Source organism: Schistocerca piceifrons, chromosome 5 (genome assembly GCF_021461385.2).
Source record: "Schistocerca piceifrons isolate TAMUIC-IGC-003096 chromosome 5, iqSchPice1.1, whole genome shotgun sequence".
Classification (NCBI taxonomy): Eukaryota; Metazoa; Arthropoda; class Insecta; order Orthoptera; family Acrididae; genus Schistocerca; species Schistocerca piceifrons.
In genome coordinates this window covers 390,342,287-390,365,661 of record NC_060142.1, presented here as the reverse complement: position 1 = coordinate 390,365,661, position 23,375 = coordinate 390,342,287, and the positions used below count along the sequence as shown (strand labels likewise).

Below are 23,375 nucleotides of genomic sequence, written 5' to 3'. Positions count from 1 at the left end.
AAGTTCGTTCGGCAAATCAGTAATAAGTGGATTCACATTTTCCAACAGTGATGATGATGAACTGCTTTGCTTTGCTAATGAATCATTATTTCTTTTCTTTTGCCAGTTCACACGCTTTTTAAATACTTTTGCTTTAGCTCTAGGCATTTTCACTGCGAAAAATGAAGCACTAAATACGAAATAACTCAACAACAACTACTTTCTTATATCACACTGTTTACAAAACAGTCCCGCCACAAAGTCAAAGAGTAACTTGAGGAAACCAGAGAGAAACATTTTCGGGCAACTAGTGTATAAATAGTCGCTGGAAACCGGGATATTTGAATTCATGTCACTTTAAAGGTACTGCCAAAAAGTTCATGGTCAGCCACGAGAGACGTGTATAACTAAAGCGCAATACCCGATCTCACAAATATATAAAAATAAAATAGTTATAATTGTAGTAGAGCTATGTATGATACGTCATTTTAAAGAGGAAACATGGCAGAATATAATACGCCAATAAAAAAAAAATCGATTTTTTAACCCAAAATCCGATTCACTATCAAAATGGTCTACAGTGACCCTCAATTATCTTTAATTACTTATCTAACTTGTCGTAAATTACAGTGGCTGTTGTGCTTCTCAATAACTATATAACAGAAAAATCATCGCGTTTCAGATTTTTACTTCAAGTGGCAAATGTGAACACCATGAGCTTTAATTGACGATCGACACTAGTATTACGCAAAAAGGGGGTGTAACAGATGAGACTTCTGCAGTTCTGAGTGAAGCTTTATGCGCTGTTATGCGGCATCACGTGCGTTCATTACCTTGTCGGTGTTCGTCAGGGTGCGGCGGACAGCACAGCTCCGCTCACCTCGCCGTCTCGGAAGCAACTCTCTCCTAGCTTCTCCTTACTACAATTTACCGAAGTTGGTTTCAAAAAAACTATCTGGCTGTGTTTTCATCTGACCAATCAGGGTCTCAATGTTAACCTTAAGCTCTGCCTACAAAAATTCTGTCAATCCAATGAGAAACGTTATACTTTTCGAGGTGGGGCAATGGTTTTAAAGTTTGCAATGTAACAGAGACGCGAAAAAGTCTCATGCTAAACTTGCGGTTGGGGGGGCGGGGTGGTCCTTTTTGTGTTATCGTAAGATCTATACTGTTCTTCTGGAGGGCTCTAGCTTTTAACATGGGCTGGGGGTGGTCCTGACGTAACAGAGATGCGAAAAAGTCTCACGCTAAAACTTGCAGCTGGGGTGGTCGTAGTGGTTTGCTGACGACGTCCCTTATTGTAGGGCCTTCTAGCTTAACACGGTTCTGCTCTCGGCTTCTGTTCTCGTTTCTCCCCTTGGAACTGCGTCTGTCTCACGGTGGGAAGGTAGGACATGCATTTAGGCATTCTTGTGTTAGTCTGTGGTATTCCATTTGCTCACTCATTACTCGTATTACTTTGGTTAATTTAATATCACGATTTATTCGGAGCTATGTGACATACTACTGGATTTGCTTATCATGTCAGGGTTTTCATGGAAGGCGTTGGATTTGCCTGACACCTTACATATCACCACCCTTCGAACTTAGTTTTTGCACTGAATTTGGGCAATGATTGAATTGTTGTCTAAGTCAGCCAAAAATTATTGCTTTATCTAAATTTTGTTGCCTACTGTTCAGCCACGTTATTCTGGTTCTATGCTAGTTTGTACTACTAATTTATATTTTTATATTCTTCCACACTATTCTTAAAAATGACAAGAGAAGAATATTTTTATGCTATTATAATTTTTAATTATTTTCTTTCTTTATTTAATTGTGGAGTTTGTTATTTAAGAGGTTTGTTATCGAAAGTGAGGAGTCTTTCACATCGATTTTCTTAGAAATATTTTTTTTTATAAATGTAGTAATTAAGTAAAATCTCTTCCTAACACATTTTCTAAATATCATGTACAAGTAAAATGTTTTTGTTTCTAGACACTCATTTCAACATTGTTACACTAACAAATAAGAATTATTTCCAAGAATTGCTTTGACAAAGAAATATACATACACAAGTGTTGAGATATTATCCTAACAAGTGGTACAAATGTTAAAAAAAGGGAAAACATCCAACAAGATAATTTTTTATTCTTTGTTTTTATAAGGAGAAAATAAGTAAATATAGTTTTTCTTTTATTTTTATGAGGAGAAAATAAGTGGCATATAGTTTTAGTGTTTATCATGCCTTACGTTTGTTCTTTATATACTGTCCATTTCAGAACTAATGACTTATTTTTACCGATAGTCTATTTTTTACTTAAGTCCATAGTCAATGACTGTTATTTTGTAGTTTATTAGCTGTCTGGTGTGCTTAACTTTTTTAGTTTTTCACACGTTTCTTTTGCACAATTCCTACATCACATAATTTGATTTCACACATTCACACAATCCTATGAATGTTTAAGCATGAGGTTGGTGAATGTTTTATGTTTTTTGCGTGAAGGTGATGGACTTGAGCGAGATGGATGTGGGCAAGTATTTGATGTACAGCTTCGTTCGTCGTTCCTTGTTGGCTTTGCAAGTGTGTGTTGCTGTTGTGGAGATCCCATAATGGAATAGAGCTGTGAGTGCAGAATCTCGTGGTTTACTGGCTTTGTATGCGTGAAAGTCATCGTTATGTGTCGCTGAAAGCGGTTGTTTTTCGTTGTAATACTTTGCAGACGACTAGTTTACAATAGGATAGGGATTTGGGAAGGTATGTCGTCTATTCTTCACCCATCTTCTTTCTTGGTCTCAATCTTGTGAATCTTCAACCTCTGTTCTTCCTGCTTTTTCTCTGCTTCTTACTTGATTCTTGGTTCTTCTCTGGGCAGGATATGGAAATATTTATTGATAACTAGTCGCTTTGAGGTTCTCCTCCTAGTAACAGTTTGATAAATAGTTTGGACATGTCATTTCTATTTTGTGGACATTTTCTTCAGTTTCGTGCATCAGCGTGCTGTTTAATAGCGGTAGTGTGACTTTTACACATATTTTTTTGTCAGTGGTGGCTTGCCCAAGCCGTCTTCTCGTCAGGCCGTTTTTTGCTCACTCCGCCGAGTCGGGGAGCTCGGAGATCCTTCCGGCATTCAGCGTCCCGTCGCGTCTCTGAAGGGCTCCGCCACTGTGCGGTTCCGTGTTCCGTCCCAGCAGGGTTCCACCTAGCGGGCAGATTTATAGCCCACTTTCGATACAAGGGCCTTCTGTTGGTCTCGCTGTCCTTTCCTTTCTCTCGACGCTTCTGCCTTGTAGGAATTGTGTCTTGCTAATTACGTCCTTTTCTTTCTTGATACTTCTCTCGTTGCAACTAGTGGGTCATTTCATCTCGTCCTTGCTGGAGTTTTTACGATGGTTCTTACAAAAAGTTTTACTTATAATCATCTAACATATGTCTAGTACATACATTGTTTTACACCTTCTTAAAGAGCTTTACAAATTTTGGCACCCTATCCATGTTACAATTCTAAGATATTTTGAGTCTTAACTTCTAAAAGAATCCTCAAATTCGTTTTTTATTTTTGTGTAGTGTCATGGTGTATAGCATTTTAGTATTTCATGCTGTTGGACTATCTATGCTTTATCCCTTCACCTTAATCTATGGTACTATTGGTGTTATTTTTGTTTTTGTTTTTATTGAAACTACTTTCTTTTTCCCACCTTCCTCTCTCTTCATTCTTCTTTCTACTGACGATCTTATCTGCAACATAAACTTGAAATATTGTGCTGATTATTTACCAGTAATAAAATTAATCTTCAAACTTGTACTGAAAGTGTTTAATACTGCCAGTCTTAGGTAAAAATACCTCTGCTTTGTCTCATAAAATACCCTCTAATTCTCTTTTACTGTGTTCCAAAATACCTTAAACTTCTTGCAATTTTTCGTCGATTTCTTTATGGACGTCTAACATGAGTTGAGGCAATTCCCCCTTTTGTGCATACCATCCTAATTCTTCATCCTCTTTATCTTGCATCATTCTTAATTGTTTGTTTATAACTGGTATTTCTTCTAATTTTAGCTTTTGCTCAAAGAGAAGTGTGACATTCCCGAATGTTATGCTACCTTTCCCCATATCTATTATCGCTCGTCTCTCATTTAAAAAATCTGCACCTATAATCAAATCTACAGTTAGTTTAGGTATAATCACAAAGTTGGCTTCGATCTTTTGACCTTGACACGAAAGAGTTAACCGTGTTTGTCTCATAACTTCCACAGCATTGTTTCTAATAGGACCTCTTACTTTAATCTTACGTGTTTTCAGAACTGGCAATTTCTCATTGGCATTACACTGCATGAATAAATTTTCTGAGATCGCAGTCAGTTCACTTCCGCTATCAATTACAATATTGACTGGGATATGCTTTACCATGGCCTTTACAATTGGTTGAATTTGAAAGGGTTGGTTCTGTTCTTCTTCTTCTTGCATCAACGAATCCTCGACTGAATCATACATGAGTCTTTTCAGGAATTTCCCTTGTGAATTCGAACTTTCTGTAGGATAAGCTTCGACTGCTACTTCTGTCTCTTTCATTTCCTCTTCTCTATTTCTTCCTTCATTTACGCTTTCTTCAACATCCTCTACTTTTTCCTCATCCTCGTCTATCTTCTCCTTCTTCGTCGCTACTTCCACATAATCACATCTAAATGCTCTAATTATCGCTTCATTACTGCCTTCATTATATACGTTGGGTTGTGTGCCCAGTCGTAACTTATTTTCAACTTCTGTTGACTGTGCATTATCCTCATTGAATTCGCTTTCCCTGGTTTCCATCTCAAATAGCTCTGCAATCCTCATTACTTCGTCCTTTCCTCCTACATTCGTTGCGCATGCCTCTGGTAATTCATCTTCCTCGTCAGTATTCTCCCAATTAATTTCGTCCCAACACGATATTGTTATTTTCCTGTCTTCGTTTTCATCTGGTCCCTGCGGATTTGTTTCTTCCTTCCTCTCTTCTGGTGATAAGATTTTTACTTCTCTGTTCAAGGTGCTGCAATTGTCCTGGGTTGGGGCGTCACTCTCTTTGGCATTGGAGCTTAGCTGTCAATTCGAACGTTTATCGGGGTTTGGTGGTCTTACCTCCACCTCTGGTATCTGTATTCTCTTTTCTTGTTCAGCTTGTTGATAGTGGTTTCTTTGTTGATAATTTGTCGGTCTTTTGGTTCTCCAGTACCCGTTCCGATTGTCGTTATTCCCTCTTTAATAGTTGTTGCTGTTCCTGGGTGAATTATAGTTATTGCCATATTCTCTTCTAAATCCATAACCGGTTCTTTGTTGAAATCTATTGTCGTTTCTCGGTGCGAAGTTATCACATGGTTCGTAATTATTGTTTCTTCGTACTGTGTCTTGTGGATTCCACTGCTTTTTGCTTTCGTTTTCACGTGCGCTTCGTCTTTTTCTTGCGTCATCTTCCGAAAATATGAACTCTAGTCCCCGTAGAATACCTTTAAATACTTCGACGTTATTGCCTCCGCGACCTACTAATGATTGCTGGTATGTCAATGGTAGCTTCAAAGCGCATAATTTAATCAACTCTCCGTCACCGTATGGTACATCTAAGAATTGATTTTTCTTTGCGATTAATTCGAAAAATTTCACGTGACTCTTCTCTCCTGAATTTTCAAAATATGGGTTCTGTAATAATTCGTACTTCACTCTGTTCTGTGCTTCGCTGGACCAATATCGTGAGAGAAACTTCTTTCTGAAATCTTCGTACGATCGGCATGTCGCTGCAACATTCTACATGGTTTCTGCGACTGTTCCTGACATGTGTGCACATATAAAGTCTAATTTGTGTGCTAGCGTCCACTGTTCTGGTAATCCTACTCGGAATTGATCAATAAAAGTTCGTGGATGTAATGAGTTTCCTTCTCGAAAGTGTTGAGATTTTCTGACTGTGAGGAAATGATCGTTGTCGTACTTCGTCATAGTTCCATATGAAATTCGTGATTCTTTGCCACTTTTGTCTCTGATCATTTCTCCCGTCGTTCTTTCCGGTTGTGGTAGATCCATTGGATATTGTCCACTGTAACTTGCGTAGTATCGTTGGAGTGGTACGCAATAATTTGCTTCCATCGGTTGTGAACGTGTAGCTGAATGCATTGCACTGTACTCTTCGCGACCTGGCTTTCCGTTGTCAGGTATTGGTTCGGTATCTTGTCTGGCTAACCTTGCTGCTTCATTGCACGATCCAAACTGTCTTGAAACATACATTTGTAGTTCCGCATGTGTTTGTGATGACGTTTGTTCATCAAGAATTTCGAAACGTGTTTGTTGCTGTGCAGGCTGTCTGATTTCGCGTATGATACTTTCCGCCTGTGATTGGAATCGCAAATGCGTAATATCTTCGTTAATTGCTTGTTTTTCCGGTGCTGTTACATATACGGATGTGGTTGCAGACTCTGTGCTTGTTCAATCCTGTTCACTACGTTTTTCAATGGTTTGCAACAACTCTATTCGCAATTTCTGAAATTGTCGCTTCGTTTGCGCTTCTATTTCGACTATGCGATTACCATATCTTTTCAGCGCTGCTTTTGTGATACGTTTGTCTAACACATTGTTTTCAACAATTTTTCGCGCTGTACCCGCTGCTTGTCTAGTAATTACGTTTATCTGTTTCTCTAGTTTCTTGACTTCTCCCTGGGTGTTGTTACGTAATGTTTTGATCTCGTCCTGAATGTCATTACGCAATGTTTGTACGTCCGCTTGTACCTTGTCAATGTCTGTTCTCAATTGATTGTGACCTGTTATTAAGTTCCCTATCACTTCTCGAGATTCTTTTGCCTCGTCTTCAATGTGACTTACGTGTAACTGAATTTTTTTTGTTTTGTTCTTTAATCTCACGCATTTGTCTCGTGGTTTCTGCATTCTGATTTTGAATTTGGTTCACTATTTCTTTATTTTGCCTTGTCATGGTTTCCGTAATTTGTTGTAATAATTCTGCCAGATTGGTGGGTCCTATTGCGTTTTCTTCCGACGTCCTACGCTCGGTGTTTTCGCCAAAGTGTTGGTACGCAACCGATATCATTGAACTGTGCTGTGACACGTTTCTGCTCGCGTTCCTTGTACTCTGTGGTGAGGGAGCTCTGATTACTTGTACTATGGGTTCTACGTATTCAAGACGCAAGCTAGAATCCTCATCGACTGTCTCTCTATTTTCCTGCTCCTCTGTCGTATGCTGACTTATGTTTTCTATGCCTTGACGTACATTATCCTCGTTATGGTGCGTTATATATCCTATTTCTCGCGATACTGCATCGTCTGTTGTACTGTCCTCTATTCTCTGTCCATTTTCATGCTGGGTCTCAACCTCAATTCGGTCAAGGTCTCGATCTGCCATTGCTAACCTTCCTGATTCTCTTATTTTCTGTTTTAAAAGCAATTCACGCGCCCTACTTCCAGTCAACATGCGCTCATACGATCTCACGCGTTTCATAAACTTTTTGTTCACACGAATTGACAATCAATTCACTTACTTGTTGGGTCAGAACCAACTTGTCAACGATGTATCCGCCACCTGTGCGCTTGCATTGGAGAGAAAACTTAATTCTAACAATATTAAAACTCATATCTTAATTATGCTATTGTCTCAGCTAGAATTCTCACTTTCTGTTGAATATTTTCTTACTAACTATCGCTGCAGCTACTGTTTTTGACTATGTATAACTTTAAGAAAAAAAATTTTTTACTACGAAAAGTTTTCAACAGGATATTTTTCTGACTTAGTTGGGCATGTGGTCGACCTTCAATCATGGTATTTTACCATCTTGGCAGGGTCCCATTTTCTAACATTCTGCGTGGTGTCTGTTTGTTCTATATCGTGTCTCCCTACCACTTTCGCGCAACAACGCTCTGAGTGTGTTTTTTAGGGAATTGACTAGTTTGAACCTGGGACCTGTTGCTGGTAAGGAGACGCCAGAACACACATAACATGTAGAATTCAGAAGAGTTCAGTGAGACTAGCGATGATATAACCAAATACTTAATGATTTCAGCATCAGCTCCACTGCAATCCCTGTAAAAGAAACTTAATACTAACTAAATTTAGTGCAAGGGGTTCAAGGCTTTCCTATTTTTAGTTAGGTGGTAATATAACGTCGAAAAGGCAGTTAAGTTTACCATTGGAAATTTTATTCTACTCACAAAATATTGTTTATAAATTGCACTATTGATGAAAGGAAATGTTTTAATACAGGATGGTAAAAACCAACTGCGTTCAACAAAAAATGTGAACGAATATTCCCTGAATGGTTTCCAAGTTCTACAATGGATCGAAGGATGACCTATGCCATATCACATCTATAATCTATGTTTAAATTAAGTTTCACAAAAGAGAAAACTATCAAAATGGTCTACAGTGACCCTCAATTATCTTTAATTACTTATCTAACTTGTCGTAAATTACAGTGGCTGTTGTGCTTCTCAGTAACTATATAACAGAAAAATCATCGCGTTTCAGATTTTTACTTCAAGTGGCAAATGTGAACACCATGAGCTTTAATTGACGATCGACACTAGTATTACGCAAAAAGGGGGTGTAACAGATGAGACTTTTGCAGTTCTGAGTGAAGCTTTATGCACTGTTATGCGGCATCGTGTGCGTTCATTACCTTGTCGGTGTTCGTCAAGGGGCGGTGGGCAGCACAGCTCTGCTCACCTCGCTGTCTCGGAAACAACTCTCTCCTAACTTCTCCTTACTACAATTTACCGAAGTTGGTTTAAAAAAAAACTATCTGGCTGTGTTTTCATCTGACCAATCAGGGTCTCAATGTTAACCTTAAGCTCTGCCTACAAAAATTCTGTCAATCCAATGAGAAACGTTATACTTTTCGAGGTGGGGCAATGTTTTTAAAGTTTGCAATGTAACAGAGACGCGAAAAAGTCTCATGCTAAACTTGCGGTTGGGGGGGGGGGGGTGGTCCTTTTTGTGTTATCGTAAGATCTTTACTGTTCTTCTGGAGAGCTCTAGCTTTTAACATGGGCTGGGGGTGGTCCTGACGTAACAGAGATGCGAAAAAGTCTCACGCTAAAACTTGCAGCTGGGGTGGTCCTAGTGGTTAGCTGGCGACGTGGGTGTCCAGTCCGTCCCTTATCGTAGGGCCTTCTAGCTTAACACGGTTCTGCTCTCGGCTTCTGTTCTCGTTTCTCCCCTTGGAACTGCGTCTGTCTCACGGTGGGAAGGTATGACATGCATTTAGGCATTCTTGTGTTAGTCTGCGGTATTCCATTTGCTCACTCATTACTCGTATTACTTTGGTTAATTTAATGTCACGATTTATTCGGAGCTATGTGACATACTACTGGATTTGCTTATCATGTCAGGGTTTTCATGGAAGGAGTTGGATTTGCCTGACACCTTACAAGATTATAAGCTTTTTGGTTTTTACTGTTACCATCCTTATTGGTAACTAGTGAGATTATTTAATGAGCGACGAGGAGTGAGAGACGTGACACTCCAGTTTCAAAACTTTGAAGATTACTTTTTAACATCATCTTGCCTTTTAAAATTTTATTTTCAGTAAGATATTCAGAATGAAAGCCAAGTTGAGAAAACGGCTGTCCACGTCTCCAGTAAATGGAACTCTGCTGGTATCACAATGCGCACGACAGCTGCTGCACTACCTACCAGCCGACCAATTCTGTGACTGAAAGAATGACGACTGCTGATCTTTACCAATTGAAGGATGTAGAAAAGTTGGCGTTTCCAACTATATCGGACAATTGTACTGAAGTCAGTGAAATTGAACAGATTCAACCAGGGAAATGCAAACAGTTCTGGCAGTGATATTGTTTATTTTTATTTTGTTATATAGTCTTAATGTTTTCTTGTAATTATGGAACATATGCCAATTAATACTATCAGCGTAGAGCGAGATGGTCGCAGGTGGGCAGAGGCTGAAAAATAAAAATATATGATATTTTCAGTGGTAGTATAAGATTCTTGTAGTAGGATGTATGATCCATTTGCAGTGACTCTGTAACAACTCTGGCACAGTCTAATATGACTATCAAACAGAAGCACGCTGCTACATTGGTTCCGCAAGAGGGACATTATTAGAATCAAAGGTAGCTAATATCAAAGAATCAAATTTGTATCATCATCTATATGCTCGCAAATTTTGAAAACATCCGTGTTTAAACAGATTCGAAGTGTTTCTCAAGAGAAGAAGCACATGTGCTGATAGGACGTGGTCCACTTTGGCACAAACAAAGAGATGAATCTGGCTCGAGCATCATCCAGAAGAACCGATCAAAAAGAACTCCACAACTCTAAACGGAAGACTCTCGGGAAAGCTTGACGAAATAAATGAAGCAATTTCCAAATCAAAACGAGTATGTATCCTTGCCAACTGAAACGCAGAGATGTATCAAAACATGGTCTGAAGAACATCATACTTGCCACATCAGAGTCTAGATTTTGAGTGAGTTTCCTGAGGCTCTGCCCAGCGGCCGTTGCCGTGGAGACGTGGTGTTTTCTTTTTTCTTTTGCTAAGGGGGATGAGGTAGATAGATGTTCATAAAGGCCAACTAACGGCAGTCGCCGAAAGGATCACTTTCTTTACTAAAGGGAGTGAAGGTGCTTCTCATTGCAGTGTATCTGAGAGAAACCAACGGGAAAACTTTAATTCGAAAATAAGCACTTTGCTACACCTCTCTGGAGAAGCCTTGCTAGTTTGACACTACACTATCAGACAGCACAAGAGAGTCTCTGTTTACGTCACTGATGATTCGAACACATTCGTACTTGGAGAGATCACTCTATAATATTGAGTGGATGGGAAAATGGTTCTGGCGATTCACACAAAATAAATACTGCCGCATCGCACGAATTCTTTTCCCAAATAACTGCAAAATACAGAAAAATCATCTGTGCGGCACAGACACGAGTCTACCAGACAGATTGCTTATAAAATATCTAGATAGCCACCTTTGTCAGCAACAGATCTATCTATGTCTTCAGTAGAATAGATATGAGACCAGCTCTGGCGTCAAGCAGTGCCATTACCCAGGATATCAAGGAGCAGTATTGGCGAAGCTCTTCAGAGGCTTTCGAGGTTTAATCTGCCCAAAAATTTGAAGAACACGTACACTTAGAGTAAGAACATGAAAATGCTCTGAAAACAGTGTATGTTTGTCTTGTATGTCACTATAGTTTCACTCGATCCATCCGTGAGTTGAGAGTTCACTGCGTTATGCATGCTATCCAGTTTAAAAGTTCAGTGTCAGCTTCTACAAATACTTATAGCCTCTTGTTTGCACGCGGCAGTCAACAGAGCAGCAGGCAGTCACGTGTGTCGTAGGAGCAAAACAGTGAGGCTTCCCTTAGCCGTGAAATTGTGTTATTGCGCGTGCTGTTCGATTTTGGTTTAACGAAAGTTTATTTTAGTAATATAATTCGTGAGTGCAGGTAATTAACTGATACTATTATTGCTTATGGAGAGGGAACACTTGTGTCTTCATGTCGCGAATTAGACGACAAACCATTTTGAAGCTGGAACTACGAAACAAAGGGCAGTTATAAATATAAATTCACGCCACACTTAGACATTAAAATAGTTGATGAGAGCACATCAGAAAATTTCATTTTTCTTGGTGTAAAATGTATCCTTGGCTTAAAGGTTGCTCCGTAACAAATAAACAGTAACGTTGCACACGTGATTTGCTTGGTGGATCTCAGACTGGAAAAGATTGCACGGCAGCTTCTTTCAGAGTGTGCATGACAAAAAGTTTGACAGAATAGCCGAGAAACAGAAGAATTCAAGAAGGCACCTCCAGGATCAAGAAAGTTTTCAGTTTTTGGGTCATGGACGAACTGAACAGTCAGTGTTTGAAGGAACCAGATTTCTAGTCATAAAAAAATAATGCGATCATGAAACAAAATAGATTCGTAATAACGAGACGTATTTGTATTCTTGGGCAGGCGAGAACTTGCATTCAGAGAACATTTTGAAGGTGAAAGTTCCGACAACTTTTGTGTGGATAGAAACAGTTTATTGTGATCACTTGCCGAGCACTTCTGGGTTCAAAGGAACATAAAGCTCCATTCAAAACAAATTAATTAAATCGGTTACCAATGTCATTAATAATCGGATTATGGAAGAGGATACGCTGAATATTAAGGCAAAAATAAGTATTATTCTCAGGTTTTGTTCAAAAGATTGTCCCATAGGAGGATTTTTTGGTTTTGAGGGTTTTGAGAGGGTATGTGATGCTATTTCAGTCATTACAAAATCGAGTCAAATTTACAAACAACTCGGGAGTATGACCCCACTTATCATCATGACGTTGCCCTCTGTGTGGCCTGGATGCATGCACTGATTCGGAAGAGAAGAGTGTCATAAAGCCTCTGTATCGTTTCTTGAGGCAAGTTAGCTCACATTCTTTGTCACTGACAGTGGCGAAGGTAATGGATTAATTGTGGGTAGGCTTTCCTTATATCTTTCTATACAGGAGATCCGCACATCGATCATCTTAGTAGCAAAGTTATCAGTCACGTTATCCTTAAGTTTCTGATCACTTCTGTATTGTTTAATCAGGTTTTTTTCTATGCTAATTATGCAGAGAGATCTTAACCTATCACTTTTCACTGAAATGCTATGGCAATTTTTAATTATTTTAAAGGTTTTTATGCTTCTTTCACAAGAAACTGTAATGGCAGGGAATATAAGAGACAATTTGATAAATTTTTGTTACTCCATCATAAAACAATATCTTGATCATTGTCCACTATGAATTCAACATCTGCAAGTGGTAAATTTTTATCATTGTAAGCGTAAATATTTTTAACTCAGTTTCTAGTCATTCTTTGTTGAAGAATGGGTAAGTTGTGAGAAGGCCACTCAGTTTCATTGTTAGAAAAATTGATTTGTAATTTCCAAGCTGAATCTTGTCAAGCAACTCTATAAACTGAATATTCTGAAAACCTACAAAACGCGTTTTCATTTGCACTGTCACGTTATCTAAGATCTCAAAAGATAAGATATTCAGAGACTGAAAGTCATGGTTACTGGCACTTTCTTCACACTGAAATTTCTTGTTACAGCTTTCAATACAAGAGTCACAGTTTTTTCTGAACTTGTATCTTTTAACAAACTGATGGTCTTCTTGATTTCAGCATTGCATATACTAATATCACATGCAGTTTTCTGTTGGAGATGCGTATAGAGGTGGTCAGCATATACAAATATTTTTAATAAAGGCAATGCAAGAAAATTAGTTGAGTTTTATTAAGAACGATAAGCAAGCCAGAAGCACAGTTGAATGACTCTGCATCCCAATCTTCATCATCTGTGGTGCTATTTTGGAAAATGCACTTCAATTCATAGCATTTGAGGTACAATGTCTGGACAGCTCGTGAACAGAAATTCCAGCGTGTAGTACATATTTAAGGCAATGTGAATCCTTTATTTTCTGAGAATTGTGTTCTCCTTGAGGTCTTGCTAAAAGTGAATGGAACGTTATAAATCTGTAAATGAAAAGCGTAGCTGTTCTGATATTTTTAGAACAATTTAACGTATCTAGATTAAGTCTATGAGCATAACTATGCAAGAATATAGCTTGTGAACATTTCTGTTTAACCAAATTTTGCACACTGCCGCGTTTACCTGCCATTACTAAGGCTCCATCATATGTTTGACTCACTATTTGGTCACTGAGTCCCCAAACATCTATCGCATTTAGGGCCATTTCCGATAAAACCCGAACAGTTTTGTCACTTGAAAGCCCAGTAGTATCGCTTGATTAGCATGGGAGGAGCATGTGGTCAGTAAACCGTTCTCCTGGCTGGTATTAGTTCTTTTAATTGGAACTACTACTTGTCGGTCAAGTAGTTACTCATTTGGCTCCACAAGAACTCAGTGCACTCCACTTGGCAACAGTGCCACGGAGACCCAGACGATCGCTCATCCAAGGGCTATCCAGACTGGACAGCACCGGACATTTGACGAGAACCAGTGTTACCACTGTGGCAAAGCCATTGGCCAATTTTAAGTTTTTACCCTTGAAAAAAGTGCATCTTAATAGCAAGTACTTTAATTTCTCCACATAACATATTGTTCAATGTTTCAGGATATAAGTCATTCACACTGTCTTCCCCTAGAAGGCGAGCTTCAAGTGATATACGGCATCATTTTGCCAAACAGGATTAACAAAAAAAAAAAAAGGGGAAATGCCGCTACTGCCAGCAGATAATTTCCTGTTCATTTGGCTCATCATCAAACATGATGATATGACTAAACTCCAAGTATACAACAGTGCCTTTTAAGCAGGTCACAATTGCGCTGGACCAATGATTCTTCTGCGGGCATTTCACAAATTTTTTCTCGTGAATCATCCTCACACTTTCTTGCCTCTATTTCTATTTGATAAAACTAAAAATGATTAGACTGCTGCAAAGGCAACGATGGGAGGAAAACGTAAGCAATATACATTATATACACATTTTTTTGAATAAGAAGGCTCAAAATGTTTTCCCCTGGATGCTTCCAACTCGAGGAAAGACGCACTGCAGAAAACATTTCAAACAGGGTTAAGGCTGTTGTTACTACATTTAATACCACATTTAAAATCGTTTCCATAATAACGGACAACGCTTCAAACGTGAAATCAATTACTATGATTCTGATCCTTCCCCATGTCCCACACTTGCATTTAAATCTCTTGCAACACACAGTACAGAAGTCCAAACAGAGAACTGTTGACGAGATCAAAAGAGCAGTTATAGTTCTCAAAATGAGTACACCTACCGTAAGAGACCCAAAAAAATTGAAAAAGAGAACAATTACCAACCAATTATCAATCTAACATGTGCAAATTCTTATGTTTGGGAGGAGTTTGATGATACCATTAGTCAGAACCAAGGAAGCCACGACTTGGGATTGTGGCTTTCGAACTAAACAACTATTCATCTAAGGCATATTTGACTACAAGTAGCGATCCATGAATCTGGTGGGAATGCAGGTGACTGTTGTAGCCAGCACGTCGTGAGTTGGTTCTGGAAGGGTCTGTACCTTGTGAGTGTAGCTTTTCAAAAGGAGGACAGATATGGACTCTTTTACACTCATTTCGCATTTCGAGTAAAATTTGTCAACGTTTGATTAAAATTAGTGATGTTAATTACTTCCTTCTTCTTCGGCACATATATTGTTTTGCTGATTGTAAACGACAACAGTAGACAGTTTCATAAAGTAGGGAACTAATTTCAGTTATTTTGTAGTTTTTATTTTGTATTTCGTCTTCAATAAAATATGAGTAAGTAGCAAGAATGCGTTTTAATTTTATAGTTTCGAACTTGATAAAATATTCAGAATTTTGTTGTGATATTTTTACTGAAACCGAAAAGTAAGGCTTTGGAAATTTTAGAACTAGATGGATTGTAACGGAAAATTATTAAACCTCTTTGTGTTCTACCAAGACAGTCTAAAATAAGGTAAAACTACAGATACAGCGACTCTGAATCAAAAAGGCAACACTCCTTCCATTGAGTTCCACTGCCGGAAGAAGAATGTAACATCCACAAGGACAAGGTCATTTTATTGACATGTTACGTGGCAGGCAGTTCATCGTTATATGATAACTAATTCAAACCAAACGAAACATACATGTTACATTAAAGGTAAAGGGTACCCAACGGGCCGCACCATAACAACAATTCACAATGTGTCCTCCTCTGGAGCAACGGAGGCGTGTATTCCCGCATGAAAGCGACCATGGTGTCGAGCGCATTCTGCGATAGATTGCTCCAAACATCTTGCAGCCTTTGTTCCAATTCGGCAACGATTATTGTAGGCTCTGAAGAACGAGTTAAGTTCCCGCTTCATCTTGTTCCATACGCGATCAATTGGCGAGAGATACGCTATTCTTACTGTCTATGGCAGTTCTCGTGTACCACGAAGAGCACGTTGCGTCGCAGCATTGGTATATGGACGTGCACTGTTCTACTGAAAAAAGCACCTTACTGTCAAAAAAATGGCAATAGCACGGGGATAAGAACCTGTGAACTGTAGCGGGTAGCGGTTGCTTTACCCTGTAGAAACACCAAATGTGACCGTCTGCTGTAACTGATGGCCCCTACAGCACGAAAAATAAGGTGAGACCTCATCATGGCGAGCGAATGGGGTCCAGAATAGGTCGCTCACCCAGTCTAAGCCGTTCAAGTGTACGTCCATCACTCGCGTACAGACAGAACTTACTCTCATCAGTGAAGTATGCACTTATCGACAGGTACATTTTTTTCCAGCTGAATATTTATCAAGTCAATGGTGACTCATGAAAAAGAGCCAGTGACTAGGCGGTTCTAATACGATCCCTGGGAAGACCGGCTTTGTTTATCTCTAGTGGCAAGTGCGAGGCTGGCGTGCTTTTATACGTCGTTCGCACTCACGTGCAGACGAGTGAGTTGCAGAAATTCCGAATTCGCGTCACATATTTAAGCGCCGTGCAGAACATAGCAGTAGTCCACACAGCGGTTGATGCATCAGCAGGCAAGTACTGTGCTGTCTAGTCTTCACAGCAAGCATTTTTCATCCTGCAACTGATTTCCTTCTTGGCCCGCCAGTTTTCTGTCGCTTGTAGTGAACACACATGTTCGCAAGACACATGCCACTCTGTATATCAAATTAGAAACAGCGCATTTCTTTTTTTTCCCTTTTTCTGACTGATTAGACGTGGACCTCCAAAACTTCCTGTACGTTGTCAACCTCTTCACCTCAGAGTAGCACTTGCACTCAACTTCCTCGATTATTTATTGGATGTATTCCACTCTCTGTCTTCAACTACATCTGTTGACCCCTACGCCTCTCTCTAACATCATGAAGCTATTTCTAGAACTCTTAGGATAAATGCTGCCATTCTGTCCCCTCTTCAAGTCAGTGTTTTTCACGAATTCCATTCCCCGTCGGTTCTGCGCAGGACCTCCTTAGTTCTTATTTTATCAGTCCAATTATCTTTCAACACCCTTCTGTAACACCACATCTCAAACGCTTCGATTCTTTTCTTTTGCGATTTTCTCGCAGTTAATGTTCCTGCCAAGTTTTCCTTTTCATGATTTGTGTGTATTCATATGCTGATTTGAATATAATTAGATGTTATTTTGGTATTGATTATTTTTCTTTTAGTTTAATTTTGTTAAGTTTTTGGATTTGTTCATTAGTAGTTACTGCTAGAGGTTCAGACTGTCTTTCACACAGTTCTATCCTCCAGTTGAACAATCTCAGAAATATCCTGCCTATATTTAATATATCTAGTAGACTTATTTTGCAAGGGGACCGTGAGGACGCCCCCTCACCGATTTGATTCATATTGACAAGATGTATGGAGCAGACTAGGACTTTAACGCATGTAAACAGGAATACACTACTCTAAACAGGTTCCGAGGAAACCGAGCTTGAAAATTACAGGCGTGTCTGTATACCTTGTACGGCCGCTAGTATTCCAGGAGCCCGCAGTCGAATGGGTAAGCGCGTAGTTTAATAAACACGAGGTACTGGGTGGAATATTTCTGTTGGTAGATTTCATTTGTATTCCCACTTAATTCTGTCAATCTCCATTCTTAAACGTAGGATAGGCATTTTCTAGTTCAGGAGACGGGAAATGTATCTACGTTTATGACAAGCATAGCTTGTAACCTAAGAAACACTGCACGAATCAGGATAATATTCATAGTAGAAACACGTTGACAACATTACTGCGACACACAACACATGCAATGAATGCCGAAGTTCTGCAGGTGCGTGGTTTTTTTCAACGTGTGTATTGTAAAACAAACTTGGTTTACGTTCAAAACGGCTCTCGGACGTCACACAGTTTCTTGATGTATCGCAGAATATAGGTGCACGTAGCTCCCAATAAAAGTAGAGACGGTGGCGAGACTCGAACCAACGCTTACTCGATCGGCTGCCGACTCTGTGCATGTTGCAGACCATATAAATTACATACCTTATTTTACGGACTATAAGCCACACCTTAATTTTTAAGCAATTTTTTAAAGACATAACATTTTAATTATTAGATTGCCAAGCCAGATTAAAAAAAAAATTCTTAGTTTATAAAACCGAACTGACCATTAACATCCCTGAAAATCGTCATATGAACTTTTTCTCCTTCTTCCTCTTCGTCGTAATCGTTGTTTTTTTCACATGTAAGATGGTCTTCAATGCCATCGGGAGCATTACTTATGCCACACTGCTTGAAAGATTTAATACAATGTTTTCTCTCACTGTAGAACACGAATGTTTCTTTCATATACACGTTAAATAGTTCATTTATCGACATATCAAGAGGTTGTAATTGTGAAGCAGGTCATCCCTCTGTCAATTTCTTACACATAGTTTTTCAAATGACTACTAAACTGATCCAGCCCATGAAGAGAGCTCTTCTTTAATCAAGTGGCTTTCCTTCTCACTCACACTCTGTTAATCCATAACTTTATACCTGACTTTTCCATCCAAGCCTTGTCGTGTAATGAATTACAACACCTGGCGGAATTTCAGAAGGACTTGACATTGTTTTCCGCTTGAAAATGATCATTGGATTAAGTTTAGTACCGTCAGCGCAATATGAAAGACAACAATGAAGTGCATTTTTTCATATCCACTTATTTTTGTAGTTACAGTTAGACACCTTTCATGGCAATAGTTAATAGCACATCAAATGTCAGTGGAGTTTCGTCTATATTCACTATTTGGCTTAGTTCCACACTGGTCTTCTTTGGATGTTGAATAATGAAGCGATGGAAAGATAACATCTTCCCTTCATACTCTTGTGGCATTTTCTGAGATTTTGGCGCGAGGGGGGGGGGGGGGGGGGGGAGGTTGATTTGGTGATAGAGACCAAACAGCGAGGTCATCTGTCTCATTGGATTAGGCAAGGAAGTCGGCCGCGCCCTTTCGAAGGAACCACCCCGGCATTCGCCTGAAGCGATTTAGGTAAGCCACGGAAAACCTAAATCAGGATTGTCGGACGCGGGGTTGAACCGTCGTCCTCCCGAACGCGTGTCCAGTGTGCGAACCATTGCGCCACCTCGCTCTGTCAGTCTAAGTGAATGACGCTTCATAAACCTCTAGCACCAACCAACTTCACCCTTAAAGTTTCTTAAGTTCCCCTTTGGCGCTAGCTTACGAGCGTGTATTTGAATAATTTTTGTATTAGCTCCAGTGCCATTTTGACCGTGTCCTTGAAACAATTTCAATACGTTATCTTCTAATGCTGTCCATTTTGCGTTCAGTTCTGTATTTGCACATTTAGTCTTCTTCATTTTTTTTCAGTTCATCACTAACAGCCGATCGTGAAAGGTTTGTTCTTTTGGTGGAGGGACGAAATTCCGCTCAGCTGATCTGTTTACATGTTCTTCTGCATATGCTATTATTTTCAATTTATAGCTCACACCATATGAATACCTTTTAAATTTTTCCATTACGAAATTAGTTATTAACAAAAATATTGTGCTGTGATCGATTACACAATATACACTCCTGGAAATTGAAATAAGAACACCGTGAATTCATTGTCCCAGGAAGGGGAAACTTTATTGACACATTCCTGGGGTCAGATACATCACATGATCACACTGACAGAACCACAGGCACATAGACACAGGCAACAGAGCATGCACAATGTCGGCACTAGTACAGTGTATATCCACCTTTCGCAGCAATGCAGGCTGCTATTCTCCCATGGAGACGATCGTAGAGATGCTGGATGTAGTCCTGTGGAACGGCTTGCCATGCCATTTCCACCTGGCGCCTCAGTTGGACCAGCGTTCGTGCTGGACGTGCAGACCGCGTGAGACGACGCTTCATCCAGTCCCAAACATGCTCAATGGGGGACAGATCCGGAGATCTTGCTGGCCAGGGTAGTTGACTTACACCTTCTAGAGCACGTTGGGTGGCACGGGATACATGCGGACGTGCATTGTCCTGTTGGAACAGCAAGTTCCCTTGTCGGTCTAGGAATGGTAGAACGATGGGTTCGATGACGGTTTGGATGTGCCGTGCACTATTCAGTGTCCCCTCGACGATCACCAGTGGTGTACGGCCAGTGTAGGAGATCGCTCCCCACACCATGATGCCGGGTGTTGGCCCTGTGTGCCTCGGTCGTATGCAGTCCTGATTGTGGCGCTCACTTGCACGGCGCCAAACACGCATACGACCATCATTGGCACCAAGGCAGAAGCGACTCTCATCGCTGAAGACGACACGTCTCCATTCGTCCCTCCATTCACGCCTGTCGCGACACCACTGGAGGCGGGCTGCACGATGTTGGGGCGTGAGCGGAAGACGGCCTAACGGTGTGCGGGACCGTAGCCCAGCTTCATGGAGACGATTGCGAATGGTCCTCGCCGATACCCCAGGAGCAACAGTGTCCCTAATTTGCTGGGAAGTGGCGGTGCGGTCCCCTACGGAACTGCGTAGGATCCTACGGTCTTGGCGTGCATCCGTGCGTCGCTGCGGTCCGGTCCCAGGTCGACGGGCACGTGCACCTTCCGCCGACCACTGGCGACAACATCGATGTACTGTGGAGACCTCACGCCCCACGTGTTGAGCAATTCGGCGGTACGTCCACCCGGCCTCCCGCATGCCCACTATACGCCCTCGCTCAAAGTCCGTCAGCTGCACATACGGTTCACGTCCACGCTGTCGCGGCATGCTACCAGTGTTAAAGACTGCGATGGAGCTCCGTATGCCACGGCAAACTGGCTGACACTGACGGCGGCGGTGCACAAATGCTGCGCAGCTAGCGCCATTCGACGGCCAACAGCGCGGTTCCTGGTGTGTCCGCTGTGCCGTGCGTGTGATCATTGCTTGTACAGCCCTCTCGCAGTGTCCGGAGCAAATATGGTGGGTCTGACACACCGGTGTCAATGTGTTCTTTTTTCCATTTCCAAGAGTGTAGTTTCAATTCAAGTTCACTGGTACCGTAGGTTGCAACGACGCATCGAAGGCTAGACAGTGTTCAGGGTTTGTGATGGCGGGGCGGGTGGAGACAATGTTAGCAACTAGTGAATTCTCGAAAGTCATGTTCATCACATCGGTGCACTGCTGCTGTCAATTGAATCCCTTGTTACCAGATGGAGGTTTCTCGTGGCATCGAATATATGGCATTTTTAAGACTGGCCGGAATTTTATGTCAAATACTGGACATTGTTATATTAACTTCAAGATGCGCCTGAATTTTTTAGGCAATTTTTTGAAGAAAAAAGTGCATCAAGTCCATGAAATAAAGTAAGCGCGCATAAAATTTTCAAACTCGATTTTCTCGATAAAGCTTGAGAGTTACGTCTTCCTGTTTACGTATATTGATCTCCTAGACGTGCCCTACACACCCTGTCAATATGAATCAGATCGGTGCGGGAAAATTAGCACGGTCGCCTTGTTAGCAAGGAATATTCTCGTTTCCCGTGGTAGTCTCCTTTTTGTAGCTACCTTGCTTCGTTCGTCAAGCGTTACTTCGTCTTCAGGGTAGTAGGATTCCTTCACTACGTTTGCTACACTGTTCCCTGTTTTCATGTCAATTGTTAATCTCATATATGCTACTCCTTCGTCTTGGTTTACTCTCAGTCCAAGCTCTACGCTGATTAGACTATTCAGTCCATTCAACACGTCCAGTATTTTTTCCTCACTTGTGATAGCAATGTCAACAACGAATTTCATCACTGCTATAATTCTACCCTGAAATTTCGTTTCCGGCGTTGCTTCCAGGATGTATATGGTGATCAGTAGTGGAGAATGACTGCATATCGGTCTTACGCCCTTCCTAAGACGATCACTTCCCTCTCTGTTTTCCATTTTTATTCATCCCTCTTACATCCTGTAAGTATTGGGCACCATCAGTCATTCCAAAAAGCTTATAGTAGTTTGTCTCAGAATTTCAAATATTTTGGATCATTTTTCGTTGTTGAACACTTTTTGTGAGGCGACAAATCCTGTGAACGTACCTTCATTTTTCTTAGATCTTCCTCGATTATCAACCTCAACGTCAGATCTGCAGCCCTGACGCCTTTTTCCTGAAGTCATATCGATAATCACGTAAAAGATCATCCTATTTATTTACCACCGCTTTGTTTGTTATTGTTGCCAGGGACTTGGATACAATTAGCTGTTAAGGTGACTGAGATAATCCTCTCATTTATCTCCCTTTCACGCCGTTGCGGTATGCTTACGGTCTCACAGATTGCACATTCCAACTTTTATAGTCATTAGGGTGTCATTGCTCCACTGATTATAGAAAATCCTGTGGAATTTTATGCCTACCTTTCGTCTTGTTTGATAGCAAGTCTTCCAAAGGTCTTTCAGCCTCTATGTCCATTATGCAAACAAAATAATTTCTTTTGAAACCTACCAATTAATTTAATTATGTTACCGGTATAAATTTCTTTCTCTTTAGCGTTAATGAGAATTACAGCACTTTTACACAACGTTGAGACGCTGTAAGCAACCGAATACAATTGCGCATTAGGCTGTAGGGTTAGATTGAAGTTTGATTTCTCTTCCTCTTACCAAATGCTGCGACAAACTTCCAGACTTGAAAGAAATTTCGGGACATGCATTTCTTTATTTATAGTACATAAAAAAATGCCTCCCGAACAGGCCATGAAGGTCCAACTGTACCGACCGGCCGCCGTGTCATCCTCAGCCCACAGGCATCACTGGATACGGATGTAGAGGGGCATGTGGTCAGCACACCGCTCTCCTTGCCGTACGTCAGTTTAAGAGTCCGGAGCCGCTACTCCTCAGTTTGCCTCACAAGGGCTGAGTGCACCCCGTTGCCAACAGCGCTCGAACAGACCGGATGGTCAACCACCCAAGTGCTAGCCCAGCCCGACAGCGCTTAACGCCGGTGATCTGACGGGAACCGGTGTTACTACTGTGGCAAGGCCGTTGGCATTTATAGTTCATAGCCTACAAAGTAATATTTTCTACTAAAACCGGCGACAAGAGATAAGGGAAGGCGGGGCAAGATGGGGAAGCTAACTTTAAACCCTTAAAAAAAGGGACAAAAATAAACAAATTCAAGTACGTTTGATTACCATTTGTTTACTTAACCATTGAATTACAATAGCATGCAAAGAAACCTGCAAACCTGTTACATTTAGTTAGAAATATCTCAATTTGAAACATAAACTACCAATTCCCCGTCTTGCCCCATATGCGGGGTAAGATGGGTAACTAGCTTGAATTCATCTCTAAAGCTTAAATAAAGACTGGAATAACGAAATCACGTGACGATAAGGTTTCGAAACATGGTTCTGCAAATTGTAGAATCAGGTATTACGTTTTATTTAGGCCTCTTACATTCACATAGTACACAAGTGTGGAGAGCCTCGTCATAATCACTTTCTGGCCCTGCACAAGTGTCATGGACACCCCGACGCTGAAACACAGA

The 23,375-nt window shown here is 40.7% G+C and overlaps 1 pseudogene; it reads right to left on the bottom strand.

Moving 5' to 3' along the window:
- Positions 1-22,756: 22,756 nt before the first annotated feature.
- LOC124799911 lies at positions 22,757-22,875 on the bottom strand (annotated as a pseudogene).
- Between the last annotated feature and the right edge of the window lie 500 nt (positions 22,876-23,375).